Source organism: Ovis aries, chromosome 2, assembly GCF_016772045.2.
Source record: "Ovis aries strain OAR_USU_Benz2616 breed Rambouillet chromosome 2, ARS-UI_Ramb_v3.0, whole genome shotgun sequence".
In the NCBI taxonomy this organism is placed as follows: domain Eukaryota; kingdom Metazoa; phylum Chordata; class Mammalia; order Artiodactyla; family Bovidae; genus Ovis; species Ovis aries.
Window position 1 is genome coordinate 199,364,644 of NC_056055.1, and position 20,814 is coordinate 199,385,457.

General features: G+C 40.9%; 1 protein-coding gene across 7 annotated transcripts in view; it reads right to left on the minus strand.

The window, feature by feature from the left end:
* ANKRD44 (ankyrin repeat domain 44) overlaps nt 1-20,814 on the minus strand; it is a 313,666-nt gene that overhangs the window by 52,259 nt on the left and 240,593 nt on the right. The gene's annotated exons all lie outside the window — the stretch shown is intronic.

Consider the following 20,814-nt stretch of genomic DNA (forward strand, 5'->3'; position numbering starts at 1 on the left):
CCACTGCAGTGAGAAACTCCTGCACCACAACGAGAGAGTAGAGCCCCCACTCTGCAACTAGAGAAAAGCCCTCCCAGCGATGAAGACCCAGCATAACCAAAACTAAAGAACTAAATTATTATTCATTGTTTTCCTTTAAACATGCATCTCCAGCCGGTAAATTATACAGAATTATTATTTTAAGATGACCAAAATGCAATCCTCTACAAATGAGAGTAGACACAAAATAATATGGCATCTAACTGGCTGCTTGCATTTAAAATTTAGCCTTATTATTCTTGAAAAATATACGCATTGGGCTCAGAGTGGTCACTTGAGTAATTAAATGCCTTGTTCATTTTACTAATAACTGAGGACTTCTAAATGTGCACGATAGCCAACAATTCTTGTTTCACCCTCCCATAATAGCCAGATAACCAAACGCTAATGTTAAAGTTTTATGCCCTTAAGGAACATTCTCAGTGCTTATTTACCTTTTATATTTTTCATGTCAACTATGCTTCTAATGTTCTTGCTTTATATATACCTTAGGATAACTAGATGCTCCTCTGAATTCCTACCTTAAGAATTTGACCTTAAAGTGATTTTAACCAAAGAAAGAAAGAAGATTCTGGGGGTATATTTTCTATTTTAACATACATTCCCTTCTAAACTAATCCAGTGGCCTTTCACCATCACTTGGCCAGGACACCCCTGTTGCTGCTGCTGCTAAGTCGCTTCAGTCGTGTCTGACTCTGTGTGACCCCATAGACGGCAGCCCACCAGGCTCCCCTGTCCCTGGGATTCTCCAGGCAAGAACAATGGAGTGGGTTGCTATTTCCTTCTCCAATGCATGAAAGTGAAAAGTGAAAGGGAAGTCGCTCAGTCGTGTCTGACTCTTTGCGACCCCATGGACTGCACCCTACCAGGCTCCTCCGTCCATGGGATTTTCCAGGCAAGAGTACTGGAGTGGGATGCCATTGCCTTCTCCGAGGACACCCCTAGACCACCAATAACAAAGTATTCTACTCCTTTATTACAAATTCACAATATCCATTGTTGCAATTAAAATCTTCCTTCTGATATAGTTAGTTACTTTGGGTCAATTAAATTCAAGCCTCCTTCTGTTGGCAAACCATCAGGTTATTTTTGTTTTGAAAGTTCTTGCCTACAGAAAGTTGTATAAATAAACCATGGTTATTCCTAGTTGTGCTTGGGCTCTGAGAGCACAGCATGCTCAGAAGCAGACCTGAGCTCCTGGCATAAGCATGTCTACGTCTACGTGTGAAATTACTCATATGCTGCTCTTTCTTATCTGTGAAATGCTGATGACTCACAAACAATAGGACCCAAACTTCTAAAAATGGTAAGCTTCTACTGAATCCAGCTAGGAGGAGGTACCAGTTTGGTTAAATTAGAATAAGTGTTCAGTCAGCTGCTCTCTACATGCACCTTCTGAATTATTTAATAGTAATCTTGTTGAAGAGATGCATTCATCTCTTCCCAGTACTAGCTTGGACTCCCAGCTATAGCTCACCAATATATAAAGATCTATTTTAACTGTCTGTGATCACTGAGAATACTATTCTATAGGCCAGAGGTTCTCAACCTATAAGACTGTAACTGCCAATGGACATCTGGCAATGTCTGGAGACATTTCTGATTGTTGAAAATTAGAAGGGGTACTGATTTCAACTGGCATCTAGTGGGGAGAAGCCAGGGATGCTACAGGGCATTCTATAATGCACAGGCTAGTACCCCTCCCCAGAACAAAGAGTTACCCTATTCACTATGTCAAGAATGCCAATGTTAAGAAATCTCACTTCAAGGGAATGAAATAAAAGTAGGTAAAAGAAAAGTATCCTTGCTGAATCTTTGGAAAGGGTTACCATCCAAGAGGCCTTCCCAGGTAGTGCTAGTGGTAAAGAACCCACCTGCCAATGTAGGAGACGTGGGTTCGATCCCTGGGCTGGGAAGATCCCCTGGAGAAGGGCAGGGAAACCCACTCCAGTATTCTTGCTGGGAGAATACCATGGACAGAAGAGCCTGGTGGGTACAGTCCATAGGGTCACAAAGAGTCAGATACGACTGAGGCGACTTAGCACGCACGCACACACCATCCAAGAACTATACAGATCCGACTTAGAACTTCATAATAAGAGGACAAGTTACTAAATGGAAGCCCTATGATGGGAGTGCCCAATATACTCTCATAAAGGAGTTTGGTAAACATGAACCCATTAGTATATAGACCAAGTTTCAGAGAAAGTGTAATCATTAACATGAAAGTGTTTACAACTAGGGAGAAACCCATCCTTCACATTTAACTTGGCTGCATAGAAAATGTATGAGTTGAATGAAGAATAAAATAGAAAACAGGCCAACCAAACCATCTGAAAGACTTTCAGGTATAGCCTTTTAAAAATCCATCTTAAATCTTTTCTTGTTTGGGGAAGTGTTGGACTTGGAGGATGAAGCCCAAATAAATATCTTCAGTTGTGACACATGAGAAAACCTCCAGCTATTTTCAGATTTTAATCATCTTACCCACATTACAGATGCAGGCTGTTTGGCAGATGCTCAGAGGAAAGAGTCTTATCAGTCCTCGGCATCTAATTACTTATCTTAGAGAAAATTAGGCAAGATTCCAAGCCTACAGAAGACTCATGTTCTGTCGGGAGTTATTAATTACAAGCAGACTTAAGAAGCATTAATTTGTTTTGCTAATCATGCCAGAGAGTGTATGGCTCTGCCAAATAGCACAGGAAATAGAGACTAGGGAGAAGGTGAGCTGCTCGGCTCAGCTGGTAAAGAGGGGATTAAAACCAGATGGACCCAATTTGTCTCCTTGAGCCAAGTTCCAAAAAAATATTCCTTTCGCTGAAGTTTAAATTAAACTCATGCCTGACTGCCCCACTCCAGAGTAAATCAACTCCTTTTAAGTCAATTTTTTCCTCTTCTTTTTTTTAATGATTTCCTGTTTTATTGTTAGTTATCTTGAAGACCATGAGATAGTTAAAAGATCACAAACATACACCCCAACACACATCTGCATACACAGAGGGAAAAAAAGATTGGAAGAAAACTGAGCAAAATTTAAACAGGGGTTATTTCTGTATGGGATAGTGGGATTACAATTTTCTTTTTATATTTCTATGATGTTTCCAAAATTTCTACAATTAAGCACATATTGGTTTTACAATCAGAAAACAACCTGGAATAGGGTAATTATACTCCTTTGTCCTTCTGTTCCATTTCCTAACCATAATCACTGCTATCCTTTACATATTAACATGAGTACTTATGCCAAAAAAGGGTAAATAACCATAGATACTAGATCAAGTCAGATCAAAACCTCAACCAGTATAACCTACTTACAGAGTTGGCTGTATAACATGTTGTTAGTGGGTAACACGCTAACATGTTATTCAAGAACTACTTTATCAAAGGACTTCTCAAACTCTCTCTTCCACAGTACATATACTCATATTCTGGCAATGGATAGTTAGAAGGATGAAAGAGAACAGAAAAGAGACAACCAGCCAGTTATGAGACATGTTGAAGGTATAAGGCTCAAACCTGGAAAAGGGTCTGAAGTATGCTCTCACTCAGTGTCCAAAGTTGTATGCAACGTATACATTCAATGAAACACTTCGACAGACTGTTGATATAAGGTACCTGATGTTGGCTTAAGTGAAGCACCAAAAAGCCCTACAATATATGGCACAGATTCACCTAAATTTCATGGTCACCAAAAATTCAACGTATTTGTTTTGCTATCAATCCTAAGAAAACTCAAATGACTGAATTTATGCATCTCAAAGCAAGAATTGACAACTTCAAAAAAAAAAAGCACCATTTACTTAAGGTTCAAATGCAGAGTCACATCTAACATTAATATGTATTACCACTGAAAAGAAATACATCCTGCTAAAGTCTAGATTCTCAAGCAAAAGATAATGAAATTCCAGTATAAGAACAAACTGAAGAAAAAAATCCCTGTGCCTACCACTCAGTTAATAAGGCTATTTTGATCTAGGTCAATAAGTGAGCAATAAGTTATACCCACACAATGATCCTGGAAGCAGGTAAGTGATCTTGTCCACTAGCTATTTCTACTTTCATGACATTAACAATGGGGCATTCTTGTTTTATTCATACCAGTTTCCTCATGAGTACAAGGCCATATGGACATTCCCATAGATTTTTAAAAATAACAGTCCTAGTAACTCTGTGGTTAAAACATCACTTACAGGATGCCTTCTGTATACATACTATGGTGACGGGTGTTTTGAGGCCACAGAATATGGAAAAGATACGGGTCCAGGTGACATCCCCTGAGGTAAACGTGAAAATATTGGACCAATGCCTTGAACCAGTACTCCCTCATCAACTCCGTGCCCTTACACTGGCCCTTATCTGCTTAAGTCTTCCCAACAGAGCAAAATTTATGTCCTATTACTCATTCTCTCAAGCTTTTGCTGTCTCAAAGATAAGACGCCAGCAGGTAGTAATATTCCCTTTTAGGACATTAATTTTTGGCTTAACTGAAATGTAATACCTGGACCTAGAAGAATCACTTAAGTATCAAGAATTCTACATAACCAGCAAAAAGATCAACCACAAAACGCAATATAACTAATGATTCAAAAGTCCTTCTCATGCCCCCTTGCAAACATTCTTTCCACAAGTAACCAGTATCCTGATCTCTAACAACATAGATTGTTGTCATTTAGTTGCTAAGTAGTGTCTAACTCTTAGCTGGAATCAAGTAGTGTCTAACTCTAAGCTGGAATCAAGATTGCCAGGAGAAATATCAATAACCTCAGATATGCAGATGATACCACCCTTATGGCAGAAAGTGAAGAGGAACTCAAAAGCCTCTTGATGAAAGTGAAAGAGGAGAGTGAAAAAGTTGGCTTAAAGCTCAACATTCAAAAAACTAAGATCATGGCATCTGGTCCCATCACTTCATGGGAAATAGATGGGGAAACAGTGGAAACAGTGTGAGACTTTATTTTGGGGGGCTCCAAAATCACTGCAGATGGTGACTGCAGCCATGAAATTAAAAGACACTTACTCCTTGGAAGGAAAGTTATGACCAACCTAGATAGCATATTCAAAAGCAGAGACATTACTTTGCCAACAAAGGTCCATCTAGTCAAGGCTATGGCTTTTCCATAGCTTTCCCTTGTGGCTCAGATGGTAAAGCATCTGTCTACAATGCTGGAGACCTGGGTTTGATCCCTGGGTCGGGAAGTTCCCTGGAGAAGGAAAAGGCAACCCACTCCAGTACTTTTGCCTAGAAAATCCCATGGACAGAGGAGCCTGGTGTCCATGGGGTCGCAAAGAGTCAGACACGACTGAGCGACTTCACTCACTCAATGGTTTTTCCAATGGTCATGTATGGATGTGAGAGTTGGGCTATGAAGAAAGTTGAGTGCTGAAGAATTGATGCTTTTGAACTGTGGTGGTGGAGAAGACTCTTGAGAGTCCCTTGGACTGCAAGGAGATCCAACTAGTCTGATCTAAAGGAGATCAGTCCTGGGTATTCTTTGGAAGGGCTGATGCTGAAGCTGAAACTCCAGTACTTTGGCCACCTCATGCAAAGAGTTGATTCACTGGAAAAGACTCTGATACTGGGAGAAACTGGGGGCAGGAGGAGAAGGGGATGACAGAGGATAAGAAGGCTGGATGGCATCACCAACTTGATGGACATGAGTTTGAGTGAACTCTGGGAGTTGGTGATGGACAGGGAGGCCTGGCGTGCTGTAATTCATGGGGTCGCAAAGAGTCAGACACGACTGAGTGACTGAACTGAACTGAGTGTCTAATTCTTTTGTGATCCCACGGACTGTAGCCTGCCAGGCTCCTCTGTTCATGGGATTTCCCAAGCAAGAATACTGGAATGGGGTGCCATTTACTAAAATCAAATCATTTTCCTAAAACAGAACTACCCTACGATATGGCCCAGGTTGCGCTAGTGGTAAAGAACCTGCCTGCCAATGCAGGAGACGTAAGAGACGCAGGTTTGATCCCTGGGTGGGGAAGATCCCCTGGTGGAGGGCATGACAGTTCATTCCAGTATTCTTGCCTGGAGAATCCCATGGGCAGAGGAGCCTGGCTGTCTAAAGTCCATGGGGTCTTTAGCAAAGAGGATACGACTGACGCGACTTAACGTGCACACACGCACACACTAGACAAAACCCACAATATCAGAGATGAAGAATTCCTTCTACAGATTCCTCTTCAGACTAAATACAACCATGGAAGAAACAATCAGTGAACTTGAAGAGAGGTCAACAGGAATGATCCAAACATTCAGAACAGTGGGAAAAAAGAGAGAAAGAGAGGAAGAAAAAAGTAGCAATCAATAGCTATCAAATAGTCTAACATATGTGTACCTGGAGTTTCAGAAGCTGAAACTAGGGGATGCGATAAGACAAAGAATCCTACAGAAACCACATATTTTCAACCAAAAAGCTCTTTCATTTATTGCCTGCATTTTTGGCAGTTCACATCACAGTGTATGCTGAGTCCATTGGGATGGAGCTGGGTCCATTTTATAGTAAGCAGTAACTGGAATAGTGTTTGTTCTCAATAATCATTCAGTGAATTAAAAATGCAACCACCAGGTGATGCCACTGCAGGTGATAGCCCAATTTTTCATTCAATAGTAAAGAATGTTTTCTTTTAAAGCACTATCTGGAAAAATGTCTTGGGATTATAGTTATGCATGTACTAATAATTACCTACTCCTTCATCTCACTTGAACTGCAGGTCTCCAAAGTCACCAAATATTTAAATCAATGTGGCTTAAAGTTAACAGAGAAAAGCACCAGAGTTGAACTGGGAGATTCAGAGAGGTGTTCTCTCTACATTCAGACTGTGAATCTTTTGGATTTTTTTCCAGCATTGTTTATTGCCTTGTGTCCTGCAAATTAAAGCCACTACAGAGAAGGGATACTACACAAGACGAAAAGAAAAAATGAATGATGTTAATGAAAATTAAAGTGGCCTAGATTTGTCAGTTTGCTTAATTTTTCATCTCCAAGTGCATTATTGTGTGTATTAGTCGCTCAGTCATGTTCGAATTTATGCGACCCCATGGACTGTAGCCCACCTACTCTAGACTGTAGCTCCTATGTCCATGGGATTCTACAGGCAAGAATACTGGAGTGGATTGCCATGCCCTCTTCCAGGGGATCTTCCCAAAGCAGGGATTGACCGCAGGCGGACTCTACCATCTGAGCTACAAGGGAAGCATTATCAGTTCATTGATAAACCATGAATGCTATCCACAAAGGTTTTGATAATTAGAGAGTCTTTACATAACTCTGTGACATAATGACCACTGTAAGCTGGCATCTAAAACAAAAAGGGATCAGGTCTCCTGGATTTCATACTATTTAATACGTATTAATGGGGTGGGAGGTGGGAGGGAGGGCCAAGAGGGAGGGGACCTATGGCTGATTCATGTTGATATATGGCGGAATCCAACACAATATTCTAAAACAACTATCCTCCAATTAAAAATGAATAAATTTTTTAAAATGTATTCAGTGCCCTATCCATTATCCACCTGTCAACAAAAGTACTCATCTGAGAACTAATTCAGTTGAAGTTCTGCACTGTAAAATATTTGATTGCATTAAGTGACACACACATTGAAATGATAACAAGTAGTCAACCCTGTAACATATTCAGGGTCAAGGGTGTTACATTTGATCAATTCCACTTGCTGAGCATACCAGGTTCTTTGCGTATTACCAGACAGGCAGTAACATTGCCCTCATGTTTCCATGGTGACTTCTGAGAGCAACTCTTTAAATTTAAGAGTTACCTCTTCTAATCAACTATAGTTTTCATCTAGATTATATTCTCAATTTACCCTGAATTATATTATCATTGTGTTAATTTACTTTTTGCCTCAACACAAGGTGAAATTTATTGGCCTAGGGCAAGGGAGGTTTTTATTTGAGAGGTAGGGGTAGGCTGGAAAGGGATGTAAAATCTGAGGGATATGGTAATATAATTAAAAATTAAAGAAAAAGAGAATAATACCAGATTTGAATACCAAAAAAATTTGCTAATAATAATAATAATAGTCTATGTAACAGTGTAACAGTGAAAGTACCCTGCTTCAGAAAGCCATTTTGCTTACCTGGTCTTAGTCTCCCCCCTAAAGCTGTGTTAACCGTCTCTTCAGACACCATTTTTAATGTTAAATTACAGTGTAAGTTACCCAGAATAAGCATCAATTCACATCTTAGTGATTCTAGTCCAGTCATTAAAATACACAGTTTCAAAGAAAATTTCTACTGATTCAATTAAATCTTGGTGGGATTCTGAAATCTTAGCTAAACACTACAGCCTACTTCTGACTAATGAACATTGAAAGATTTGACACAGATTTAAGTAAGTGGGTAAAGAAAGCTGTTATTATTTTAAGCAAAATTAAAACAGATGGGAGAGACTGACACACATATATTCAGATATATGCCTGCCTCACATTTAATCTTTTATGAATGGCTGATCCCAGATGGTATGGGATTCAGAAGCACAGTCTGATATACAGCATCCATTTTCCTATTATTCCTATGTATGATATCAGTTATAACTTTTTTATTTGGTGGATAATGCAAATATCATCAAAAGGAAAGAAACCATCATGAGAACTTCTGATATTCTGAAAACAACGTGTTGGTCGATTGGTCTAACCAAGTCCAAACATCCAGCCACATTCTCCATCATTCAACTCATTTCAGGTTTGGTACTACTATTCCACATTCACACAAATGGTGGTTGGGTGGGTGATAAGACAAGCAAACACATTATGTCGACAAGTATCAGTCAATCTCTCATTAAGCACTGAACCTATAAAAGGGGTGCACCCTCCCCTGAGCTCTCACAGCATGGCACCTGCACCTCATCTGGAAGATCACATTTTATGTGGATAATGATAAAAAACAAGAGAAATACAAAATTCTAACAGATCAGCAACACAGCTGAGTTTGAACTGCACAGGGTCCAGTAACACGTGGATTTTTTTTCCACTAAACACACACTACAAAACTACACGATCTGCAGCATTGGTCGGATCCTCAAATTTGGGGAGAAAAGGCTATGAAGTTACAGTGTGTGCTGTGCTCAGTCCTGTCTGACTCTGCAATCCCACAGACTGTAGCCTGCCAGGCTCCCCTTCCCATGGAATTCTCCAGACAAGAATACTGGAGTGGGTTGTCATTTCCTTCTTCAAGGGATCCCAACCCAGGGATCAAACCTCTGTCTCCAGCATTGCAGGTGGATTCTTCACCCATTGAGCCACCAGGGATGCTCTCAGGCGATACTAAATGTCTTCCCAGTGATCAAGTGAAAGTTATTGTTTACTATTGACAAAACTACTTCTCCAAGTACAGTATGGCCCACAGAATTTAAATCCAGTAATGCTATCATTTAGATTATAGGGATCTGTTCATAAGAGAAAATAAATCTTAGTTATCACTGAGCGATATGGTTTTTCTCAATACTCCTTTCAGCTGTTACAAATGAACGGGCCCCTACTTGTCTTTGGAATCTCAGAAGGGCTCTTTGTTGTTGGTTGAGTATTGTCACCCCATGACCCTGGAGGCACAGGTGTGGATGGGAATGACTGGTCTGATTTTAAAATGCTCAGGCCTCTGCATTTTCTGTGATTGAACGAGGATCAAGAAGGGACGAGATCATCAGAGTGACCTGGTATAGACTTCACAAGCGAGGAGTCCTTGGCAGCTGCCAAGGATAAAGCATCTTTGGAGAAACAGTCTTGCTGGGAAGTTGCTCCCCCTCACCCCTGCTCAGTCCACCCCCAGCTGGGAAGGGTCATCCCTGGCAGCTGTTATCATAAGGAGAGGGAGGCCGAGCTGACAGCAGCTGTTACAAAGATAATGAACAGAAATTCCAGGAAGAGGGCTAGGCCCAAGTTAGAGTGCTTTCATGAAAATACATGAAGTCCAGGGGTTGGTGTTGTGGATGGCCAATAAGGATACTTCAGAACTATAGCTGGGGTGGCTTTACTCCTCACAGGGTAGGGAATACTGTAAGGTGGTTCTGCTCTCCTGACGAAAGAAGAAAATGCAAACTGCTGGTCAAGACGAGGCTTCCCAGGGAAACGGATGATGCAGACATAACCATTACTGGAATTGTCTGAGGTCCTCCTGCTTCCCTTTGACAAAGCCAGAAGACTGCTCATCTCAGTGATACTTTTGTTTGGACATCACTGTCTTTGTGGATGTGAATTCAGATGCTCTAAGACAGCTTTGTCTTTTAAAGTCTGGAGCTTGCCAGTCCTCCAGACAGAAGAGCATATGGTTAAGAGTTTGGAATTTAGAGTCAGATAAACATGGATTTGAGTCTTTCTATATCACACCAGCTGTAAAACCCAGAGCATGTTACTCCCTTTCTTTGTACTTTACAATACTCACTTGTGAAATATGATTAAAAGCAGGAGTTATCTCACAGAGCTGTTCTGAGAATTAAATGAGATGACAGGTACAGGGCCTAGCCCGATATTCTTACAATAAACATTCATTATTATGACTTTATTAAGAATAGGCATGGTTCTTACACTTGTACCCCAGGAAAAAAGGCTCTGAAAGAGAATTAGGGTTTTGTTTTGTGTGAGGGACTGATTCTTTTAAGGACTGAGAGTCTGCTGACATATGTTGATCAAAGTTCCATGAAATTTGGTGCCATAACGTTCAGAACCCACATAGGTTCCAGAAGGACCTCTGGATGGAGGTGTCTAGAAGGTCATCTGACAGATGAGCCTGGACTTTGGAGAGGACTGAGGTTACAGATACAAAACTGCACATTTCCTCCAGGGAAACGTGAGTGTGCAACTGAGTAGGCTGGGCTATGCAATGCATCCATGTTTACTGTGTTCTGAATAGGGTGTTGTAAGAGCTGGTGTAGTTTAAATGTCGAAAAATTTAGCATTCACAGTGGTCATGGTTAAAGCTGGTTCTTAGATTACACACACAGATAACTGAACTAGGGGCTTACTCAAAAACCATGTTTAACCAGAGGCTGGCTTATCATGTGGGTTGTTCTAACACTTCTTGCCAGCTTTTCTCCACTGCTACTTATGTTTGGGGAATGCAAATTGATATTAATATCAGGAATGTAAAATAACCAAAAGCTAAATTTTCTGCAGAAAAAAATGCTATCTTTTTTTCTGATAAGGTCAACCAAAGTTACAATGCTACTAAAAGGGGAAATCTGAATTTGGTCTGGCTCTCGGTGCTGTACACTGGGCCAGTCTACTGAACTACAGAAAAGTCAAGTGGCAATGTCTTTGTCCAATTTTCATTCAGTTCAACATAGTTTAGGGGATTTGCCTTGAGATGTTATCTTTGACCTCTGGATTATTTAGAAGCCTATTGTTTAATTGTCAAGTATTGCAGATTTTCCTGGTATCTTTCTGTTACTGATTTTTAGTTTTACTTCACTGTGGCAGGAGAACACACTCTGTATGTTTCCAATTCTTTCACTTTTATTGAGGTTTGTTTTATGGTTCAGGATACCACGGACACTTTAAAAAAGAGTATGCATTTTGTTGTCCGGTAGAATGGTCTATAAATGTTGATTAGATCACCTTGGCTGATGATATTACTGAGTTTTTCTATATGCTTGATGATTCTCTATCTGCTACTACTGCTACTGCTACCGCTGCTAAGTCGCTTCAGTCGTTGTCCGACTCTGTGCGACCCCATAGACGGCCTCCTACCAGGCTCCTCTGTCCCTGGGATTCTCCAGGCAAGAACAATGGAGTGGGTTGCCATTTCCTTCTCCAAATCAATTGTTAAGAGAGAGGGGCTAAAGTCTCCAATTATAATTATGGATTTCTATGTATCTTTTCATTTCTGTAAGTTTCTGCTTCACATAGTATGTCTGTTGTTTACTGTACATGCATTTAGGGCACTTTCCTTGCATGAGTTCCACTCTTTATTGAGCTGCTTATCTTGATATTCTTTTCCTTGGACTCTGGTAGCAGCTGAACTGCCTTCCTACCCTCCTCAGGCCTGCCTAATGGGTCTGTAACTAGGTAGGAGGAAAAGGAGGAAGAGTGGGAGGAAGAGGGAGGATCAGTATAGCTTTGTAGATTTTGAAGAAAAAAAAATATAAAGGAGAGGTTGGAATAAAAACTTGGAGTTGGTTTTGGGAAGCAATCAAATCTAAAGAAAAGGTCAAGCCACAGATAAATAAAATTTCATTTTCTCTCTCACCTGTGGATTCTATGAAATACCCTCCTAACAGGATAGTCACCACAAAACTTACAAACTAGCAATTAAGTTTCATCACTAAGTCAAGCTCAATCATTTATAACTGCAATTAATTTGTTCAACAATTTGGTACCTGATAAATGCTTGGCATTACCAGAATCTATGTCTTATAAACCTGGTATTTAAATTCACAGATACTTGAAGGGTAATAGTTTCTTTTTCTTTGGATTTCAGTGGTAATCTTTCCTAAAACAATGACTCTTAAGCCTATGACTTTGTGTTGAACCAGTGAGTCATGGGGTATAATCAAACAATAACTTTTTCCTCCCTTTCCTATACCTGGTATAATCTTTATGAGGTTACTTCTTTTCCTGCCACCTCAGATAAAATCTCCAACAAATAACAAAAAGTTCTCTGGGCACTTTAGTCTCAAACATAACTTCAGGTCAGCAAACTAAAATGTCTGTTCCCATGTATAGTAACAAACACTGGGTGGTGTTTAATGCAAAGCTTCTTTCCGCCTCCCCTAGTGGGGAAGGGACAAGACCAACTTCTCTCTTTCCCAGACTATGGCTTCTCTTCGTCCATCCTCCTCTTGGCCGCTTCTGCATCCCCCAGGACTGAAGAGAAGAGGGAAAAGCAGGACACGGAGGGGACAGGGACAATGGTCTTACTGACGGCACCCTTCTGGCAGTGATCCTCTGACTGGGTCAGATCTTTAAAACTGTCTCCTGGATGCTTACTCAGGTTCTCCAACAATTTCCCAACTTCCCTGGGTGAGAGCCCCTCTTTGCTGGTAGCTCACATTTTCCTCTCCATCCAGGCACCCTACATCTCCCCACACTTACAGGCAGCCCTCTTGAGTAGCATCCAGCAGAACTCCAGGCCAGCTCTGGCCCCTGGCTCACATTTGGACATGGGAAACATACTCTCTTGACCTGTCACTGGTGGGGGTAGAGTATTTCTCAATCACAGGCCTCTTTATTTAACTTCCCAGCAAGCAAGCTTAAACCAGAGCCATTCAGTCCTCTTTAGATTCATCACATGCCAGTCCACTCAGCTCTTCACACTGTGTGGGATACATATCAGATATCCAAGCAATCTCCGTGAAACTTCTTTGGCTGGGCTTGGGATCAGGAAAAAGGATACTTTCTCTCATGCTGTAAGGTCAGGGGAGTAGTGGGGGGATCCGAAGCACAACTATCTGCTCTCGGACCTTCAACCTCTTCAAGGGGCCAGGGGGCCATGGGGTACAAACTACTATCTGACTTTGAAATGTGGGGGCAATGGTTCCACTGTTCTGAGTTCTTGACTGAAGGTGGAATTTGAAATTGTTCATATTAATACATCCTATGGAATGGTTCTTTCATCGGTTGCCAAATTCATTCATGGTAAAGCCAAATTTTTCTCTTTTTTTGCTCTATTACATAGAAATAAGTGGAACATTCTGTCACAATTACTGCCGACTTCGATGTTCTGAACATGGACTCATATCCAAATTCTGATTCAAAATTTGTGGCTTATATTTTTATTCATAGCAGTAAGGAGGCTGCCAACAGCATCAAAATATCTGTGCCCACCCTTCTGCTCCCTCCCTTAAAAAGAGTTCCCTGTACGATTTTATGTTCCTCTTCAACTGAATTAACTAGAAGGAAATACAAGACTAGCATTGTTGAAGTTTTCACTGCCCATTGGAAGTCTGCCTGCTGGAAGGTCATGTCCACCCTCAGGTCCATCTCTTAGCAGTACTTCTGGGGACAGAAAAAAACCATCACAGACTGGATTGGGGCTGGGGTTCAAGTCAGTGGGTTTTCATCATGTCCTCAGCTGACTGTTAAGTAGCTCTCTCTTTTTTTTTAATTTAACCCCCCTTTTCTATCCTGCTTTCTTAGTCTTGAAAAGCTTAATTAGTCACTGCCAGTGTAAGCACTGGAGAAGGAAATGGCAACTCACTCCAGTGTTCTTGCCTGGAGAATCCCAGGGATCGGGGAGCCTGGTGGGCTTCCATCTATGGGGTCGCAGAGAGTCGGACACAACTGAAGCAACTTAGCAGCAGTGTAAGCACATCTTATACAGAGCCAAGTGCTAACAGTTTACTGAAACCCTGTGATAAATACAAGACACACTTAAAAGCAGCATCATTTTAGTGCTTTGTTGCCCAAGATACAATTACCTCCAGAGAATCCCAGAAACTCCTAGAATATACATGCAGGGGCATCTGTTGCCCCTGTATACTCTTAAAGTTGAAGTTCAAATTAGCTCACAACAGTGAAAGAGGGAGAAGGTCCCAAGCCAAATTCCAAGTAGAATCTTGGACTGAATTTAGTCCGAAGCCTGGCGTTTTCAAACACTCTCTCTAAATTTGTGTAGATAATTGATGTAATTATATAGGTACATATATTCTTCCATCTCAGTAACAAAGCCACAGAAGTCTTTGTTTCACAGACAAATCTTCAACATTACAAAAGAAAAACAGGATGCCCATATAAACTCACAAATTCCAAATAGGGGCATGACTCTGATTTTTCTCTCCAGAGTCGGTAAGAACACATTCCAGATAAAGAAAAAGGGAGGCACAGGGCTCTCCTTTGCCAACTCCCTTCCTCCATTCAAACATAAGTTTTATTCAGACACAAGATGCTTTCCTAGCCAAGTCTCCATACCGCTTTGACATTTTGATCCCAATTGAATATGACTGATCACAGCTCTCAGCATACATTTGTGGGCAAATTTTTGCTTGCACACACAGTACATATATCTTTGATCAAGACCAGCTGAAAACACTGGCCTAAGTAGGCAGGCTTGGCAGAACACTGAACCTTGGCTATTCTATTAAGGCTAAGGGTTCACCCTACTTTCTAGAAGTACTTTGCTCATGGAATGAATTCAATATAACTTTCTATAAGGAAAATAGAATGAAAACAACCTAAATAATTTCTGTTCCTTTTTGATTACAGCAAAACAGACTGAACACAAAGTATGGTTTACAAACTCAAGCTTATGATCATACACATGAACCATAAACCATGAATGCCAAGTAAACACAAAGTTAAGTGTCAGAGTCAAATAAAATATGCATTAAATTTAATGATATGAATTTAATGATATGCATAATCACAGAAATTGCTCTCTGGGAAGACAGGCAAAAGAGAAATTTTACCAACCTCACAAATCAGCTGACTCTGATGGCCACCCATCCTTTTTAATCCTACTCCATCCCCAAAGGACAAAGGCCCTACTAGGGAAGGCCCAGGACCACAAATACTCATTTACTCTCTCCACTCCTTCCACAGGCCGCAAACATAGGCTAGGAAGTGTGACCAAAAGAAAGGCCTCCCTGCAACTCCCTGGTGCTCCAATGCTTACAACTCCACACTTCCACTGGAGGGGGTACAGGTTTGATCCCTCGTTGGGGAGCTAAGACCCTGCAAGTCTTCTGGCATGGCCAAGGGGGAAAAAAAAACCCCAAACAAACGAAAAGAAAGATCTCCCTGCATAATTCTTGCTCAGAGGCTCAAAGAAGCCATTAAGAGCTTCCTGAACCATGTCTTTCCTCGTGGTAATTCTAGCATCTAACACAGCTGATTCAACTTGTAAAACAGATAATCTCCCAGGTGCTTGTGTCATGAGACAAGGGAGAAAAGAGGCATGGCGGTGGTGAGTCTTAGAAATGTACCTCCTAGGGAATGCTAGTTAAGTGGCTTGCTTTCCTAACATTTAGAACTCAAAGAAATGGGAGCTTTACGGAATATGAAGGCATCTTGCTAGTGAGAAAGTTAAAGTCAGAAAAGATGTCCTTCAAAAAGTCCACTTATTGTTCAAAAATAGGCCTTACTTTCATCACAAGGAAAAACACATTTTCCTTCTTTCTTATCTATATGAGATGATGGATGTTAACTAAGTTTATTATGGTATTCATTTCACTACATATGTAAGTCAACTCACTATGCTGTATACACTAAAATATACCGTGCTGCGTGTCAAGTAGGTATACAATTGCCAAAAATCATTACCACTTTGCAAATCACATAGTGTTGATCTAATGAAGGAGATAATTTCATTATCATATAGAATGTGTGAAACTTTCTGTAGACAGAAAATCTTTTCACTGGATAACAGAAACAATGGCCCTGAAATGACTTCCTGAAAATAACGTGCAATAAATTATTAACGTAGAAACGAGGTGTTACAGGGTAATCATTCTCCAAGTTACTACATAATGAGATTAAAGATGAACTCATCAAAGTAGTTTTCAGTTCAGTTCAGTTGCTCAGTCATGTCCAACTCTGCAACCCCATGGACCAGGCACTCCAGGCCTCCCTGTCCATCAACAACTCCGGGAGCCTACCCAGACTCATGTCCATTGAGTCGGTGATGCCTTCTAATCATCTCATCCTCTGTCGTCCCCTTCTCCTCCTGCCCTCAATCGTTCCCAGCATCAGGGTCTTTTGCAATGAGTCAGCTCTTCGCATCAGGTGGCCAGAGTATTGGAGTTTCAGCCTGAACATCAATCTTTCCAATGAACACTCAGGACTGATCTCCTTTAGGATGGACTGGTTAGATCTCCTTGCAGTCCAAGGGACTCTCAAGAGTCTTCTCCAACACCACAGTTCAAAAGCATCAATTCTTTGGCGCTCAGCTTTCTTTATAGTACAACTCTCACATCCATAAATGACCACTGGAAAAACCATAGCCTTTACTAGATGGACTTTTGTTGGCAAAATAATGTTCTGCTTTTGAATATGCTGTCTTGGTTGGTCATAACTTTCCTTCCAAGGAGTAAGCGTCTTTTAATTTCATGGCTGCAATCACCATCTGCAGTGATTTTGGAACCCAGAAAAATAGTCAGTCACTGTTTCCACTGTTTCACCACCTATTTGCCATGAAGTGACGGGACCAGATGCCATGATCTTCACTTTCCAAATGTTGAGCTTTAAGCCAACTTTTTCACTCTCCTCTTTCACTTTCATCAAAAGGTTCTTTAGTTATTCTTCACTTTCTGTCATAAGGGTGGTGTCATCTGCATATCTGAGGTGATTGATATTTCTCCCAGCAATCTTGATCCCAGCTTGTGCTTCATCCAGCCCAGCATTTCTCACGATGTACTCTGCATATAAGTTAAATAAGCAGGGTGACAATATATAGCCTGACATACTCCTTTTCATATTTGGAACCAGTCGGTTGTTCCATGTCCAGTTCTAACTGTTGCTTCCTGACCTGCATACAGATTTCTCAAGAGGCAGGTCAGGTGGTCTGGTATTCCCATCTCTTGAAGAATTTTCCAGTTTGTTGTGATCCACACAATCAAAGGCTTTGGCGTAGTCAATAAAGCAGAAATAGATGTTTTTTTTGGAATCTCTTGCTTTTTTGATGATCCAGTGGATGTTGGCAATTTGATCGCTGGTTCCTCTGCCTTTTCTAAAACCAGCTTGAACATCTGGAAGTTCATGGTTCACGTTTTGCTGAAGCCTGGCTTAGAGAATTTTGAGCATTACTTTACCAGTGTGTGAGATGAGTGCAACTGTGCAGTAGTTTGAGCATTCTTTAGCATTGCCTTTCTTTGGGACTGGAATGAAAACCGACCTTTTCCAGTCCTGCGGCCACTGCTGAGTTTTCCCAATTTGCTGGCATATTGAGTGCAGCACTTTCACAGCATCATCTTTTAGGATTTGAAATAACTCAATAATACCTGGAATTCCATCACTTCCACTTGCTTTGTTTGTAGTGATGCTTCCTAAGGCCCACTTGACTTCACATTCCAGGATTTCTGGCTCTAGGTGAGTGATCACACCATCATGATTATCTCAGTCATGAAGATCTTTTTTTTGTACAGTTCTTCTGTGTATTCTTACCACCTCTTTTTAATATCTTCTGCTTCTGTCAAGTCCATACCATCTTTGTCCTTTATTGAGCCCATCTTTGCATGAAATGTTACCTTGGTATCTCTAATTTTCTTTTTCTAGCCTTTCCCATTCCACTATTTTCCCCTATTTCTTTGCACTGATCACTAAGGAAGGCTTGCTTATCTCTCCTTGTTATTCTTTGGAACTCTGCATTCAAATGGGTATATCTTTCCTTTTCTCCTTTGCTTTTTGCTTTGCTTCTTTTCACAGCTATTTTTAAGACCTCCTCAGACAGCCATTTTGCTTTTTTGCATTTCTTTTTCATGGGGAAGGTCTTGATCCCTGTCTCCTGTACAATGTAATGAACCTCTGTCCATAGTTCTTTAAAATAGCACAAAGTACTTTAAAATAGCACAAACTTTCAAGATTATAATAACAAACTCTGAAATAAAAGTTCATATGTCCAACAATGACAGATGGTTTTCATAGAGAAAACCAATGAAAGACAGCTATGTGTTAAGCACACTTTGGAATGCAGGTTCATATGAATAGTTACAGTAGTAAACCTTTATTCTGCCACTGATTAACACACACACACACACTTTGTGAGGAGCCTTTCTTTTGTGGGATCTAAAAAACTCTATTTGCTGACAGGTCTAGATCAACTTCTAAGACTGGTATTAGAAGGAAGAAGTGATACTGCCTTAAGTCCTACCAAGATTTTGCCCTATGTCAAAAAGCCTTGGGTGGTAGTAGAGCTTTGACCAACAATGTGGTAAAAAAAATAATAATAATAAATTTTTTTAAAAATCAAGGTTCCTGATCATGGCCCCACTTTCTCCACTGACCAGAGCTATGACTTTGGACAACCCAGTAAATCCCCCTGTGATACTGCAAATCACAGTTTGCTCACTGCAGCCATGAAATTAAAAGACGCTTACTCCTTGGAAGAAAAGTTATGACCAACCTAGATAGCATATTCAAAAGCAGAGACATTACTTTGTCAACAAAGGTCCGTCTAGTCAAGGCTATGGTTTTTCCAGTGGTCATGTATGGATGCGAGAGTTGGACTGTGAAGAAAGCTGAGCGCTGGAGAATTGATTCTTTTGAACTGTGGTGTTGGAGAAGACTCTTGAGAGTCCCTTGGACTGCAAGGAGATCCAACCAGTCCATTCTGAAGGAGATCAGCCCTGGGATTTCTTTGGAAGGAATGATGCTAAAGCTGAAACTCCAGTACTTTGGCCACCTCATGCAAAGACTTGACTCATTGGAAAAGACTCTGATGCTGGGAGGGATTAGGGGCAGGAGGAGAAGGGGACGACAGAGGATGAGATGGCTGGATGGCATCACAGACTTGGACATGAGTTTGAGTGAACTCCAGGAGACGGTGATGGACAGGGAGGCCTGGCGTGCTGTGATTCATGGGGTCGCAAAGAGTTGGACACGACTGAGAGACTGAACTGAACTGAAGATAAGAGACTGCCCCTTGGCCACTTAGGATTCTACTCTAAATTCAATTTAATTTAGAAATTAATCGAAATCACTGGCTTCCTACATCTTCCTATGGAACTGGGTGGTTTTAAAATACGTCCACAAATTCTCTGATACTCCTCCCTTTGGAAGGTGGAGTCAAGGCTTCACCTCTCTGGATTTTGTGACTATGAGAATGAACAGATGCAACAAAACATGAACTTCGAGGCTAAACCATTAAAAGCAATATGGTCTCTTCCTTTCACTTGCTAGAACTCTTGCTCACAGTCTCTCCTAGGGCAGACGCCTTGGGCAACGTGAGCACCATGTAAAACATCCACTTGTTCTGGAAACACCATGCTAGAGAAAACCACACAGAGAGAGAGAACGGCCAAGAAACGTCAACAATTTGAACCTTCCTACCCAGGTGATTGACAAGTGAGAAAAGAAGCCTTTGAAATTATGCCAGCCCCAGACACCACCTGTAACCTCACAGGATATTAACTAGAACTGCTCAGCTAAGTCACATGTGGATTCCTGACAGAGATAATAAGTGATAAATGTTGTTTTAAGCCACTAACTTTTTAGGGTGATTTGATATGCAGACACAGTAACTGGAAAAGGAATAATGATAGAATTAAACTGGAGACAAAGAAAAAATGCCACCTCCAAAGTTAAGCAAGGAAATCTTTAGCATCCACAAGAACCTCAGAAAAAGAAGATTTGGAAGTCTGCAGGAATGATGAAGACAGGTAAAATTCACCAATAAATAACACAAAAGTCAACAGTAGAATAATCACCTCTTCATTTCCAAACTGGGTGGTCTTCATGAACACTTTCCCACAATCACAGTTAACAGAAATGTAGTAAGAATGACCCTAAGAGGAACCATTTGTAACCAGCAGCAAGGCCAAAGGTAAAGGACCTTGCTGTGGCATCTTTGAGTCATTTCCATGTAGGAGCTCACACTATTGCTCTCAGGCTTTCTGCCTTATGCCTTTCTCAATAAACCGCGCAGTTGATGAGGGGCAAGTATTTCCCTAAACATATTTCAAATAACTCTGAAAAGTAGAACTTCTCCTTCAAAAGGACAAGGAAAAGAGATGGAGTCCAGTAAGGAAGGTGACACCTATCACTGGATTAGAAAGTGAATCTGGGATATCCCATGTTTCCTGGTGAGGCTGAACCAAGGGTGATGATCAGAAGATGCCAAATGGTAGCCTGCAGGCAGGATTCAGCCACAAACACATATTTTTTTC